Source organism: Ochotona princeps, chromosome 8, assembly GCF_030435755.1.
Source record: "Ochotona princeps isolate mOchPri1 chromosome 8, mOchPri1.hap1, whole genome shotgun sequence".
NCBI lineage: Eukaryota > Metazoa > Chordata > Mammalia > Lagomorpha > Ochotonidae > Ochotona > Ochotona princeps.
Window position 1 is genome coordinate 14,334,194 of NC_080839.1, and position 8,640 is coordinate 14,342,833.

Consider the following 8,640-nt stretch of genomic DNA (forward strand, 5'->3'; position numbering starts at 1 on the left):
ATCACTCAGCCAGCGGGGAGCTGGGATGACTCCTCTCGGGACAGCCACTCCTCCTTTTAGGGCAACTTCCCAGTGGCTACACTTACCTCACTTGATGCAGGTGTATGATAGCAGTGGATCTCCTGCCATCCAACCCTCCTGAAAAATAATGTGAATGTTCTATTCTCTTTGGATAAGCTGGCTCCTCACTTGGCTGATGTCTAACATCTGGGAACGCATCACCTCGCTGCTTGATGCAGGAGCACCCCGAGGATCCTCACTGGGAGAAGCACGCAATTATGTCTTCTTCTTCTTCTTCTTTTTATCCTTGAGATATCATTAAGTGCTGGGCTATTATTTTTCCTTACCTCTTTGTAGGGATATAATCAGGCTTGGCAGAGTTAAATAACTTGTGCACATTCCTGTAAGTGGGAACGAGGAGAGGTCTTCAAAAAGCTTGTGGAAAATGAACCATGAAGGCTCATATAAAAGCAGACATGAAATTAATTGTGTAGAACAGTGCTGATGGAAACTTAATTGGAAAACATCAACATAAGTCCGATACATAATCTAAAAATTTCAAATGGAAAAGCAAAAAGGACTAGCCCAAATCAATTTCAATATGTTTTATTGAACCCAAGCTAGCCACAATGTTGCAATTTACACTATGAATCAGTGGGATCTATTTTTTAAAGATTTATTTTTATTGGAAAGTCAGATATAGAGAGGAGAGAGACAGAGAGGAAGATCTTCTATCCATTCAGTCACTCCCCACAGTGGGATATTTTACATTCTTTATCGCATACACCTTCTTTGAGATCTGATGTACAATTATCCTTACATTTCAATTCTAATGAGTCATGTAGTGAGAGATCACTGCATTGAACAGTGCAGAACCACAAATAAAGAAGCTGTAAGGTATTTCTGGAAGGATGTCAGTGCCTTGGCTAACACTCGGAGAGCTGAAATTAATCATGGATTTGAGCACTGAAAGTAAGAGCAAGAGGTGAGACGGTAGTTCTCATGCCTAATTATTATTAAAGAAAGTGAAATGCTTCAACCATCAAATTAGTAGTAATTTAAAATGGAAGAATCAATGATAGGTATAGACTTGCTGGATTCAGAAGGTGTTTGGCATACTGTGATGAATTAAGCAGCTATGTCCCCACTGCTAATGTGTGAGACCCAGACTGAGTTGCACCCTCCCGACTTCGGTCTGGCTTAGCCTGGCTGTTGCAAGAATCGGGGTGGTGACCCAGCAGTTCAACGATTCCTGTCTGTGTCTGCCTTTCGAAAATCCAAACCAAAATAACAACAACAACAACAAAAATTTCCTGGACTTAGAGATCCTTTTTACAGATAGTATGTCCTGACTCAGGCCTTACTTAGAAGAAAATTGAAATCAGAAAGAGCTTTACGTAACTGAGTAATTATGTTAAGTCTAAATCCCATAGTAAATTTCCTGGCAGTTCTATATCCTTGTCAACAAACAGACGTCTGTTGAAAATAAATTTTCCATTATTTAAACAACAGATGCTAGTGGTAGATTTTAAAGTCAGTAGACTATCTTTAATCATCCCTGCAATAAACCTAGAGTCATGGTTTTTTTTTTTTTTCAGGAAATAGTGATATTCCAGTGATAAGCACTTCCTATTCTTATACATTAAAAAAAAAATAGAAGATGAGAAATACTGATTCACATTTGAGTTCCATTCCCCACTGGCTGAGCAGCAACGGAGAGGTGATTCGACAACTCTGAGTCTCTGGGAAGCAAGGCTTAGCCCACCTGTCACATAGACGTGTGAGCCTGTAAAACATGGGCATGATCTTGGAGCTTGTTTCCAGGGCTCACCCCTCCTTTTATCCTTGGTAGTCCCTCCCAGCCCATTATACCCACTCCACCAGCAGGAGTCAGCTGGCGTCCCTCAGCTAAGGACTCGGGTTCTGCTCATTTCCTGTGTAGTAACAGCATTTCACAGACCACTCGCTGATGGGAACACACACTTAACTGACCTTACTTCCCTTATCTCATCTTCATCTGGAGGGATGCCTTCGTTTGTTTGTGACAGAAAGCTTAATCCTGTCTGTTTCAGGTCAACTCAGGCAAGTCATGATTTCGTAATTCTTTTAGGTTGAAACTCAGCCAGGTCCCATCACACCTTCTTTCTGGAGAAAAACAAAACAAACCAAACAAAACACAACAACCCATGAAAGAGTCCACTTAGCCATTGCTGGGGAGAGGGCAATGTGTGTGGGGTGACCCTGCCTCTGGCGATCTGGTCTCTGGCCATTGACCTTGCCCCTAATGGTTTCCACTACAGGACAACCTGTGTCCTCCTCCTTGTGGGGATGTTGGCTTCCAGGCCTGTGGGCTTTGTTCCCTGTTGAGATTTGGAGTAACATCCAGAAGCTGAGATTCCCAGGGCCACAGGACACACGGTATGCCTGTGTCCAGGCCTTTCCTGCTGCACAGTTTCTAGGCACTGTGAGGCTTATAGCTCCCTTGGATGCCCTCGGAAAGGAAAATACCCCTTCTCCACCCTCAGCTATCTCACCGCCTCTGGGTGTTTGTCATCTCCCCATCCTGGAGCTCAGCCTGGAAGAGGAGAGGGTGGCAGCCACCATGGCTCTCCTTGGCCTTTTTCTCGCCCTGAACCTCTTTGATTCATCCAGGACAGCCTGTTCTCGTTGCTTGGGAAGGGTTGTTTGTCTCTTGAACATACAATCGCAGCTTGGGAGGGGTATGGGTGGAGATAAGGCAAACAGCACATGGAATAAAAATTGCCCTTGGGAAAAATTGCCCCTTATGTAAACATGACCATGTGTGAAAGAACAACCTGAACAATTGTTCAAATGTTAAAGACAGGTTTTATTTCAGGCTGTTATACTTGGGGAAAAGAAAGCTCAGTGAAGAATGGAACTCAATTCCAAGTAGGATTTATAGCCAAGGATCAAGGGTGGAGATCAGTGCGTGTAAATTTCTAAGAGTGAACACCAGGGGACCTAAACAGGTTCTTTGCTGATGTCAGACTAAGGTGACCATGCATTGCCTGCAGCAGGGTGGTGGTGGTGGTGAGGATCCTGGTTAGACGTGAGAAGCCAGCTGATTGATATGCAGAGTGGGATTTTGTGGTAAACTGATGTAGGAGAGTTTTTCCTAAAACTGTTGTTATGTGATGCATAGTTGGGCCTAGGTCCTGAAGTTTGATCAGAAAAGCTTTGCTACCTGTCACATCCATGCTGTTACTGGATGTGTGTGTGTGCAATCCATGAACATGTTCCATGAACGTTTTGAAGACCACACACACATCTCTCTCCTAAAATAGACAAGCCAATAGGATGCAGCAAGAGAGACCCAGTCTTCCTACCAGGCTGAGTTGAAGAGGGCTAAGTATGCAATCAAAGCTGAGCAAGGCTCCCTGAGGCTGCTTCACAACCACTTTGTGTTTGGAACTCCCAGATGTAAAGATCTTATTAATGCATGCCATGAAAGTTTTCTTCAGAAGTATGTAGCCTTTTGTCATCTGGGGCTTTAACAAGATGCTACAATTACCGGAAAGCTGGGGTTCAAGGAGCTGCATGCGCAGTTGGCAGTCCTGGCCAGGACACCACCTGGCAGTGGGCAGGAGCGTTCTGCCACCTAGTGGCCATCTGCTCAATTGGAAGTGAATTTACCAGAGTAGAGTTTGTGATAAACTTCAGCAAAACAAAACTAAACTGAATGAAGAAGTAAAAGAAGAGTGTTTTAAAATACATTTAATGTTGTTTAGTGTTTCCGCAAGTGTTTCCATGCACCAAGCACCATTCTAAGTATTAAAATGCATTTTAATTATTTAAAAAAAAAGATTTATTTATTTTTATTGGAAAGGCAGATATACAGAGAGAAGCAAATACAGAGAGGAAGATCTTCTGTCAGCTGGTTCGCTCTCCAAGTGCCTGCAACTGCCGGAACTAAGCTGATCTGAAGCCAAGAGCCAGGAGCTTCCTCCAGGTCTCCCACGCTGGTGCAGGGTCCCAAGGCTTTGGGCTGTCCTCTACCGATTTCCTAGGCCACAAGCAGGGAGCTGGATGGAAAGTGAGCAACTAGCATAGGAACTAGTGCCTATGGGATCCCAGGCATGCAAGGGAAGTTTTAGCTACTAGGCTATTGTACCGGGCCCTGCATTTTAATTTTCATTAAAATTTTGAAAGATTTATCGATTTATTTATTTTTTTTAAAAGATTTATTCATTTTATTACAGCCAGATATACACAGAGGAGGAGAGACAGAGAGGAAGAGCTTCCGTCCGATGTTTCACCCCCCAAGTGAGCCACAACGGGCCGGTGCGCGCCAATCCGAAGCCGGGAGCCAGGAACCTCTTCCAGGTCTCCCACGCGGGCGCAGGGTCCCAAAGCTTTGGGCCGTCCTCGACTGCTTTCCCAGGCCACAAGTAGGGAGCTGGATGGGAAGTGGAGCTGCCGGGATTAGAACCAGCGCCCATATGGGATCCCGGGGCGTTCAAGGCGAGGACTTTAGCCGCTAGGCCACGCCACCGGGCCCAGATTTATCGATTTAAAAGGTAGAACTGCAGAGAGGGAAGGAGAGACTGAGACAGAAGGAGAGAGTTTGCAACAATTATTTCACTTATCAGCTGGTCACAACTGCCTGGGCTGGGTTGGTCTGGCACCAGGAGCCGGAACTCTGGAAGTCTCCAGTGGGGTGGTAGATTGGCAATAGAGCACTGGGACTCCATCTGGCTTTAAAAAAAAAAAGATCTGTCTATCTATCTATCTATTAGAAAGGCAAAACTACAGAGAGAAAGAGAAACAGAAAGATCTTTCATCTGCTGGTTCACTTCCCAAGTGACCACAATGGACGGTGCTGAGCTGATCTGAAGCTGGGGGCCAGGAGCTTCAACTGGGTCTCCCATGTGGGTGCAGGGTCCCAAGGCTTTGGGCCATCCTCGACCACTTTTCCAGGCCACAAGCAGGGAGCTGGATGAAAAGTTGAGCAGCCAGGATACAAACCAGCGCCCATATGGGATCCTGGGGGTGCAAGGTGAGGATTTAGCCACTAGGCTATCATGCCAGGCCCCTCGATTGGGCTTTAAAATATACTAACTCCTAAAATATTTTTTTGGATATCCATTCTGTGAATATTAAAAGATGGTTTTATGAAACTCGTTGTGATCTGTGTTTTTGGAGGGGAGTTGCAGGTTTTTTTTTTTTTAATTGAGGGTGGGGTTCTAGTTATATCATTCTACACTGCTCAAGACACAAACCCTGGCATGACCAGCAAGAGCTGAGGTGTGGCTTTGGCTTAGGGGCGCTTCATGGCTCCGGTGAGTCTCTGAGAACCCTCTGTGCCAAAGCCACAGTGGAGGGTGAGGAAGCAGAAAGCTGTTCCTTACCGTTCCCGAGAGGATGCTAATGAATGGGGAAGTCCTAAGTATTTATTTATAGAATTGAAACTGTAAGCCACAGCATTAAGTCCTTCCATTGCAACGTGGTGAGATTTTCTACATCCGGGAAAGAGCTTCCCCAGCCTGGACACGGGTTTGCGTGCTGTCAAATGAGCAACGAGGACCAAGACTGTCCTCCTTGGAGCTTCCCATGGATGTAGGCAGCAAGCTTTGGGCTTGAAGCCTGTCTTTTTCTGGTGCTTCCAACAAATCACTGAAATTCCTGTTCTGCTCCTCTTCTGCCTCAGTTTTTTTTTTTCTTTCCTCCCACAGAAGTCAAACAACACAGAATTTGTGGACGTCAATGTCCAAGTCCCCCTTTTACCCAAATGTCCTGTGACCTCTGACCCCAAGATAACCATGGTCTCAGCTAGCTGCATCCTTTTAGGTTAAACCCTTTCCTTTGCTTCACATGTACATAATATGCCCTATTTAGTCACATTATTATCTTTTAAAATCAACTTTATTGAAGTATAATTTACCTCCAGTAAAAAACCCATTTAGGTGCGGAGCTTGATAACTTTTGGCAGATGTACAACTTGTAAACCAGCCACATCATAGAATATTCCCAAGAGCACCCCACGCTCAAAGCCTCCTGTGCCTCTGGACAGTCAACCTCTCACCCCATCCCTGGGCAAGCAGTGCTTTCCCTCTTGTCACTAGAGCTTCAGTTGCCCCCTTCTGTAATGTCATACAGATGGCACCATCCATTGAATGGCTTTTGGTGTCCGGCTTCCTTTTCTGAGACATGTTTGCTTCAGTGCTCGACAGTAATTGATTTCATTGTGTTGCTCAGTACTTTTCCATTGTAGGTATGCCATGATTTGTATATCCATTCACTACTGGTGGACATTTGATTTGCTTTCAGTTTTTTTTAAGATTTATTTATTTTTATTGGGAAGGTAGATTTACAGAAAAGGAGATACAGAGAGAAAGACCTTCTGCCCACTGATTTACTCCTCAAGTGGCTGAACAGCTGGAGTTGCGCTGATCAGAAACCAGAAGCCAGGAGCTTCTTCTGGGTCTCCCACATGGGTACAGGGTATCAAGGCTTTGGGTTGTCCTTGACTGCTTTCCCAGGCCACAAGCAGGAAGTTGGATGGGAAGTGGAGCAGCTGGGATACCAACTGGCGCATTCAGGGCTAGGACTTTAGCCGCTAGGCTACCGTGCTGGGTCCTTGCTTTCAGTTTTGTGAACATTCATATGTAAGTCTTTATGTACACTTCTGTTTACATTTTTCTTTGCTGAGTGGCTAGGAACAAAATTGTTGGGTCATATTGTAAGTAGAAAGGGTCATCAAAAAGTTCATGGAGCATGTATGTGATGAAAAACTACAGATGGTTTTAAAGATTTTTGCACCGAAATAAATTCATCTTATGATTCCATTTTCATGGACTCTTTGAAGTCCCCTGGATATGCTTAACTTCATAAGAAACTTCGAAACAGTTCTCTGCCTTGGTTATGCCATTTTGTATCTACACCAGCCTTCTGTGAGACTTGTAACTTCTCCACAGCTTTATTGACACTTCTTGCTTTTTTGAGTTTATACTTTGAAGTGGGCAGAAGCATCTCATTGTCATTCCAGTTTTCCTTTCCCTGATGACCAGTGATGCCTACTATTTATATATGTTTGCTCGCTTCTATCTTTTGTTCATTTGAAAAAAAAATCTAATGGTTTGTTTCATTGTTTTGGAAGAGTTCCATGTTTATTTTTCCCTTTAAGTATTTTTTATCTAAGTCCTCGGATTTCTCATGGAATTGGTCAAATGAGATAGTAAGGGGAAAATGCTTTGCCGATGGGAAGACTTCAGATCTTCTCTGCTCTTGTCACAGAAACTGCATATTCCTGCCTTGAACACTGGGTACCCACAAACCTCTCCCATGGTCCATGCTGCCTGCCAGACGTCGTGAGAGTGTTTTTGCCTTTTTTCTCCATGTCATTCTAGTTTGTGATGCATAGGAACCTCAGCATGTGTTTTCAGTTGTGACGCTGGCCTGGGAAGTCAAGGGGTGTCGAAAGCGGATGTCCTCGATGTTGCAAGAACTGTGTTTCGCAGGACTGATTGTGGCTTTTATTAGCTCAAGTTCATGGAAGTAAAACATCCAGAAAACCACCTTGGAGACTTCTTCTCTTTCATAAACTGTTTTCGTACAAGTGAATGTTTTCTTGTTCTTATATTTTAAAAGGAATTAAGAATCATGAAGAGAATTCCGAGATGTGTAAGCGCAGGTGACCAGCATTTCCCCATTGTCCCCCTTGTCTTCTGTCATGAAGTGTCATCACCGGGCCCTTGAACGTCTTCCCTTTGTGCGCTTATTTGCATCAGTATTCAAAATACTTAAAAGTGTTTGGATTTGATTTTCAAATCCTCAGAGTGAAGACCATGGAGCAAAGACCCAGAGAGCCTTTCAGGGTGTATGAGAGCACTTCAGAAAGTTCTGAAATTAATGAAATTAAAAGATAAATGAAATTAAAAGATAAATTAATTTTGGAGCAAAAAGATATTTGAAGTCCAATGCACAGTGTTTCCATAGTGGGCATGATCCAAGAACTTTTTAGAGATCCCTCGTATGCATGGGTTTTGAAACTTTTTGCACCAGAATAAACTTATGATGATGATTATTGTCTTTTTTTTTCTTTTTTTTTTTATTGTTAATTATTTTGCATTATGTGACAGTTTCATAGGCTCTGGGTATCCCCCCCTCCCTCTCCCTCCCCTCCCCCCGGTGGATTCCTCCACCTTGATGCAAAAATATGGAACGCTTCACGAATTTGCGTGTCATCCTTGCGCAGGGGCCATGCTAATCTTCTCTGTATCGTTCCAATTTTAGTATATGTGCTGCCGAAGCGAACACTGATTATTGTCTTTTAAAGATTTATTTTTATTTTTATTGGAAAGTCAGATATACAGAGAGGAGGAGAGACAGAGAGGAATAGTAACATCTTCTGTCTGCTGATTCACTCCCCAAGTGGAGCTGAGTCAATCTGAAGCCAGAAGCCAGAAACTTCTTCTGGGTCTCCCATGCAGGTGCAGGGTCCCAAGGCTTTGGGCCATTCTCTACTGCTTTCCCAGGCCACAGGCAGGGAGCTGGATAGGAACTGGCCACTAGGTCACAAACCGGCGTCTACATGGGATTCTGGCGCATGCAAGGCTAGGATTTTAGCTGCTAGGCTACCACTTTGGCGCTTGTTATTATTATTATTTAAACATATTTATT

The 8,640-nt window shown here is 43.9% G+C and overlaps 1 non-coding gene across 1 annotated transcript; it reads right to left on the minus strand.

The window, feature by feature from the left end:
- Positions 1 to 8,170: 8,170 nt before the first annotated feature.
- On the minus strand, positions 8,171 to 8,277 carry LOC131481066 (U6 spliceosomal RNA). Its single transcript, XR_009246007.1, has one exon. It is a non-coding gene; the product is annotated as a U6 spliceosomal RNA (small nuclear RNA).
- Between the last annotated feature and the right edge of the window lie 363 nt (positions 8,278 to 8,640).